Below are 7242 nucleotides of genomic sequence, written 5' to 3' on the forward strand. Positions count from 1 at the left end.
TCAAGACTCTCTTGTATTTATTCTCACTCACCGAGACACCCTGAAACCAATCTTAAAGAGCAGAGGTACTCAAGCTTTCTCATATTTTTAAAATATTCTATTCAGCTTCTAAATTTCACCTCTAATCACTCTGATATTTTCATTTACATTTTTTAAGGCTGGATTGCTATCAAAGAAATAGTGAGTTCAAACTATTATCATTTTATAGCCAAATAATTTCTCAAAATGATTAAATAATTTAAAATAAGTCAAATTCCTAGGTCTAGAGAGTCCCATTAGGGCCACTATTGTATAGAACTTGGTCTTGCACTGATATCATCTGGCCCTCTGAGAAACCTAGAATGAGAACTTTAGAAAAGTCAGGAGATCTTTCTAGTTAAATGGTTGAATCAAGGAAGAGACATGTGCAGACAAAGTCTTGATTTTATCATGACTTGAATTAACAGTGATAACTGTTGAAACCCCTTCTAGTCATAGACTTACCCTTAACCAAATAGCTTTTCAGTCCTTAAATCATCTCTAGTTGTAGCTCTTACTTATTGCAGAAGCTGATGATAATTCTAGGCTAACACATTTGAATAAAAAGAGCAACAGCTCTAGTTTTTTTTTTTTTTTTTTTTTTTTCAGCTCTAGTTTTATAACAACTCTACACCCTCATAAAATGTTTGAACTTTACAAAGTTTCAAAGTGAATATAAGCACTTTCTCCTGACAGATCCAGTGCAATCTTGGAGATAAGCTCCCTGTTTTCTTTATAGCTATGTTCATTTAAATGATGTTTTGTTTACTGCCTATATATTAAGCTTTATCTTTTATTTTTCAGTTTTTTTTTATTTGGCTGCACCGGGTCTTATTTGCGGCGTGTAGGGACTTTGGTTGAGGCATGTGGGATCTAGTTCCCTGAACAGGCATCAAACTCAGGTCCTCTGCTTTGGAAGCAGGGAGTCTTAGCCACTAGACCACCAAGAAAGTCCCCTAAGCTTTATCTTTTATGAACTCATGAATTTTTTCATATGGAAAATGCTTGGCTCCACGGCCAAAGCAAAATCAACTTGAAGGGAAGAAAGGAGAAATTACTATTTTAGGGCTGAAGACTTTTATCTTTCTATCTATGATTTATGATTATTCTAGAGTTTACAAACTTCTCACAAATTCTTAAAAATGATAATTCTCTCTGATGAAAGAGTCTTGTGGGAAGTTAATAGCCAGTTATATTCAAACTTCATTAATTCTCTCATTAATATCATCATTAATATATCAGATGCAGACCAGAACATACAAGAAGAACAATTTTTGCCTTTAAAAAAAAGTACCGAAGTGCTAAGCCAGCAGTAAAAAGTGCTTTCTGAAAGATGCAGAATTTGGGGATGAAATTCTCATGAAATAATTTATCCATTCAGGGGATGGAGAGTGATCTTTTCAGAGGAGACTATAAAGACTAAAGTCTAGGTCAGAAGCCAAATGTGCCCCTTTCAGAATGAATTGCTCTTCTGCCATTTTCAGGAGGTATATAGATATATCAGTATGCATGCTCAGTTGTCCAGACTGACTTTGTGACCCTGTGGGTTATAGTCCACCAGGCTCCTCTGTCCATGGAATTCTCCAGACAAGATACTGCAGTGGGTTGCCATTTCCTACTCCATATATCCGTGTCAGTTCAGTTCAGTTCTGTCACTCAGTCATGTGCGACTCTTTGTGACCCCATGGACTGCAGGACGCCAGGCCTCCCTGTCCATCACCGACTCCTGGATCTTACTCAAACTCGTGTCCATAGAGTTGGTGATGCCATCCAACCATCTCATCCTCTGTCATCCCCTTCTCTTCCTGCCTTCAATTTTCCCAGCATCAGGGCCTTTTCAAATGAGTCAGCTCTTTGCATCAGGTGGCCAAAGTTTTGGAGTTTCAGCTTCAGCATCAGTCCTTCCTATGAACATTCAGGACTGATTTCCTCTACAGTCCAGGAAATGCTCTAGGCCAGGATACTGGAGTGGGTAGCCTTTCCCTTCTCCAGGGGATCTTTGATCAGGAATCAAACTGGGGTCTCCTGCACTGCAGACAGATTCTTTACCAACTGAGCTATCAGGGAAGCCCATATGTCAGTATACATACCTACAAATAAACACATTTATGTAAAATCGCAATCTGTAAAGGGGCTTAACTAAAGAAATATGGAAATAATATTCATCAAAATGTCTCATCATAGATACACATATTCCCAACAAATCAGAATTGGAAAGAATCTTCCATTCCTTCTAATCAAATTGCCTCATTTTATCCGCTAGGAAACTAAGGCCCAGAGAGGTTAAGTGTACTGATTAGCATGCATAATTACCTAGCAGCAGAGCTATCATCGCAATCCCAGGCTCTGGAACCTAAATGCAAATGCTTTTGTCACTGTATTTTATTGCCTTTAAGGTTTTATGGTAAAAGGGAGGGATTGGGTGATGAAAGATGATAAGCAGGAGGAGGGAAAAAGGAGGGATGATGGTGAGCTGGAGGAGGGAGCAGGAAGGACTCTCCTCCCCTTTTCCATTAGAGGATATTCAAGGCCTCCTGACTTTCCAACAGTGATGATAATACGGCCTACTTGGTGGAGCCATGCATATCAGAAAATAACCTCTCCATAGTCCCAGTACTTCCAAGTTTACCTAAAGCCATTTCTGTGGGAATTGATAGTCTGGCAGGGTTTCTGATAAGCATGTAGTATAAGGTTAGGGGCTTAGATTATTCCATGAAAGAGAAGAAAGCTAGTGGCCCCTGGAATGATGGCCAAGACTTGAAGCTGAGTAGGGGTAGAGGGTAAAGAGTCAAATCAATAGTTCCCTACACAAATGAGTGAGATCAAGTTTATGTTGCCAAGTCCAGTCTTTTGAAGGGGTAGAAGGGTTTTGGTTCAATCATTCTGAGAATATCCTATTTCTTTTTGCCCCTGTTGACAGATACAAAGGTAACAAATCCAAAAATGTGACTGGAGAAAACATCGGTCACAGTTGCACAATTCACGGTAAAACCATCTCTCTCACATCTTTAGAAATGAAGGCAATCTCCTGCTTAGTCATTTTCCAGCCCAATCTTTGAATCAGCTCAGGGTTAAATCTCTCAGACTTGCATAGAATTCTTGGGGCATGGCCTTCAAATATCATTTCTGTTCTGTGGAAGTCTTGATAATTTGTTATTTAGCTAGGCACTTCAATGAAGAAAGAAAACATAAATAAACATTTTTAAGCAAAGACATATTTATGATACCTTGCTTCCTTCCACTAGAGCAGAATTGTCAGTGGGTTCCTTTAGTAAGAGATTGTGGCTGAGTTAAGTAACTCTGAACTGTAGGAGTAATTTTTAGCAATTTTAGCACCACCCTTTTCTTAGCACCACCCTCTAATTCACTTTTACAAGCCCATACACTCTTCCTTTCAAGTTTATCTTGGCCAGAAGCTCAAATAAAAAGAAAGATAGATAAAGTTTTGCTTCAATTACTTAATTGCGCACATTTTCCATGTCTGTCTTCAGATAAAGCCTGAAATTATGATAAATTGTAACTCACACTTTCCTGGCTTCCTGTTTTCCCTAGTCTGTCAACTGGCAGCAATTAGTGGCTTCCCCAGGATATTTTTTTCCTACAAAAACAGAAAGTTTTAAATTAGTGGAATAATTAATAACAGTGAAATTGAGATTATTATAGGTGAACTGTTTGCTGTTAAATTGCTCACAAGTCACTAAGTGAAGTATCCAGGAAATGTTTCTGTTCTTCTCATTTGGGTGCTGGTGTCGACCCCCAAGCACCACTCCACTAGTTTACGCCCATTGTCCCCACTCCAGAGACATGGGGTCTGGATGGATATTTTGGACACAGTTACTGGGTCTGGTAAAAAACCTGCCCACCAATCCAGGAGACACAGGTTTGATCCCTAGGTCAAGAAGATCTCAAGGCTTCCCAGGTGGCGCTAGTGGTAAAGAACCCTGCTTCCCAGTGCAAGAGACCTCAGAGATGTTGGTTCAATCCCTGGGTCTGATCTCCTGGAGGAAGGCATGGGAAGATCCTCTGGAGGAGGGCATGACAACCCATTCCAGCATTCTTGCCTGAAGGATCCCATGGACAGAGAAGCCTGGTGGGTTGCAGTCAATAGGGCTGCCAAGAGTCGGACACAACTGAAGTGACTTAGCACACACATGCACACACACACCCATGTATCATACGGAGGCTCCAGATAGAGGGATTGTCCATCTTGACTGCCGGTAGTTCACCAGAGAGTAACTCAGGCTATATCACTGCATAGATTTAGTTATAGCCTGAGTTATTCTCTGCAATGTATGGATACTCATGCAATGTATCCATATTGATTTGGGGGGGATCAGACAAGAAATAGTTTCACCTTCTCTAAAACCACAGACTAAGTTTTATTCATGTTTTCCCACAAGCCTTCTCCAGATTCCTATCTCACTTATCTCTTGTTTAAAATCTTTAGGGACTTTCCTGGCAGTCCGCTGTTTAAGACTCTGCACTTCCACTGCAGGGGGCCTGGGTTCAATCCGTGATCAGGGAATGAAGGTCCCAGAGGCTGCACTGCACAACCAAAAATAGATAAATAATAAGATGGAATCTTTATATATTGATATACTAGCTTGTAGGAGACAGGAAGAATAAAAGAAAAGCAGGCCCCGGCAAGGGCCACAAAAGAAATTTTTAATTATTGATAAACTGGATGCTATAAGGCATGGGACTCTTGGAACAAGACCAGAGGGAACAGTTCACAATCTTGAAAATAAAATATGATCCTGGGGTCGAAAAACCGACCCCAGACTGTTTCTCAACCATCGTCTCAGAGTCACATGTTTTACGTATCTGGTGGAAAATCTATAGGTGAGAATATTAGTCTTAGTTACTGATTTGTTATTGATTACTGTTTCCTAATTACTCAATGGTTAATGATCATTTTGTTCTTTGGCCCTGAAGGCAACATGAGTTATAGTTTAACTCCCTGTGCATTCTTTCATTCACAGCTGAAAGTATAACAAAGCTGGCTTGGATTCAGTTTCGGAGCATTCACCTTGGAGCGGTGTTAGTCCCCGATCCTCGATCCTCGCTTTCCTCTGAATTCTTGTGTCTTGTTTCTCATTCTCTCGCCGTGTCTTGCTTTTGGAAACCCTGCTTGTCGAGCTGGTCTTGACACTAGCTATGGGCTTCGCTGGTGGCACTAGCGGGCTTTCCAGGTGGCGCTAGTGGTAAAGAACCATCTGCCAATTCAGGAAAGAAATGCATGTTTGATCCCTGGGCCAGAAAGATCCCCTGGAGGAGAGCATGGCAACCCACTCCAGTGTTCTTGCCTGGAGAATCCCGTGGATAGAGGAGCCTGGCGGCTACAGTCCACGGGGTTGCCAAGAGTCGGACAAGACTGAAGTGACAACAGCACACACATACTAGCCACAATGATACAATTTTGGTTTTGCATTGTTTCGATGACTGTTTGGAGGGGGCAAGGAAAGAGGTAATGCTATCCTAAGTCAACAATATAATATTATCAGCAGAATTTTGCTCATTTGTTTATTCGTTGTTAGTTGTGGCCTGCCTTGTGTATGTTTAGCAATATGTACCAATATTCCCACTGAGCATGAAGGAATAGGGGCTATATGAATGGAGAACAGGGGTAAAGGGAGAGTGTTGCTCTAGCTTTTGTTTTGTTTCTGCAATATTTGATATTAAGATTGCAGGAATGTATTAGGTATTCAAAATCTGTTAGAAAATAAAAAAAGAACTCAAGGTATGTCAGTATTATTCAAATGGGAATCCAGAAGAAGAGAGGAGATAGGATGGAGCCCAGACAATTGTGTGGTTGATGGCTGCCTTATTTAACCATTGGTCAGGTAACAACACCACTGACTGGGCGCCTGGAGAACACCCATTTTTCACAGTTCTGGAAGCTGCAGGTCTGAGAGGAGGGTGCAAGCATGGTTGGGTGCTTGGTCAGGCCTCACCTCCTGGCTCACAGGGACTCTCCAGAGTCTTCTCCAACACCACAGCTCAAAAGCATCAATTGTGATTTCATGGGTGGTGTGAAATGGAATATCTCCTGTCATCAGAAAACAAAGATGCCACATCTACCTACGATGCCCACCTCCCAAAATGTGAATATCAGCCCCACCAGTAAGCAGCAGACAAGGGAGGTCCCCGACATTTGCCACAAAGAATTTAAGGCAACACAGTGAATCTAAGAATGTCACAGTCCTTCACAGGCGGGCAGAGTCAGCTTATCTCCATGAGGCAGACCACTGTATGTCTATAATAACAAAATCAGCAATATAAGGGTTAAAGTCACAGAGCAGATTCCTTGTGAATTCCAAATTAACCCTTCCAGTTACATAAGAACACTAATTACATCCTGGGACACACCCTCATGACCAATTCTAATCCCAGTTACCTCCCAAAGGGCGCCCCTAAAAACAACATTCCATCAGGGATTAGGGTTTCAACATCTGTGTTGGAGTGAGGGTAACAAATATTCAGGCCATAGTGTTGGCTGAGAGTTTCCCAGAACTAAACCAAGACACAGGTTTCCAAATGGAAAACGTCTCCTGATGAATAAACTAAATTTTGAAAACCATTTTAAAGGACTCATAATGTGATGAAATATTAAGAACTGCATCAAAAACAAAAATAAAATTATTAAAACTATAAGAAGCAAAACTCCAGAGATATCACTTTGTCCACAAAGATCCCTAGAGTCAAAGCTATGGATTTTCCAGTGGTCATATATGGATGTGAGAGTTGGACCATAAAGAAGGTTGAGAGCTGAAAAATTATTGCTTTCGAATTGTGGTGCTGGGGAAGACTCTTGAGAGTCCCTTGGACTGCAAGGAGATCAAGCCAATCAATTGTAAGGGAAATCAACCGTGAATATTCTTTGGAAGGACTGATGCTGAAGCTGAAGCTCCAATACTTTGGCCACCTGATGAGAAGAGCTGACTCACTGGAAAAGACCCTGATGCTGAGAAAGAGTGAAGGCAGGAGAAGAGGGCAACAGAGGATAAGATGGTTGGATGGAATCACCTACTGGATGGACATGAGTTTGAGCAAACTCAGGGAGATGGTGAAGGACAGGGAAGCCTGGCATGCTGCAGTCCATGGAGTAGCAAAGAGTCAGACACAACTGATCACAACTTAGCAACTGAAAAACAACAAATTGTGAAGAATACTTTGAACCTAGAATTCTATGCTCATGCTCTAATTCAGTAACGAAGGTGATGT

The sequence above is a fragment of the Cervus elaphus genome, chromosome 27 (genome assembly GCF_910594005.1).
Source record: "Cervus elaphus chromosome 27, mCerEla1.1, whole genome shotgun sequence".
NCBI lineage: Eukaryota > Metazoa > Chordata > Mammalia > Artiodactyla > Cervidae > Cervus > Cervus elaphus.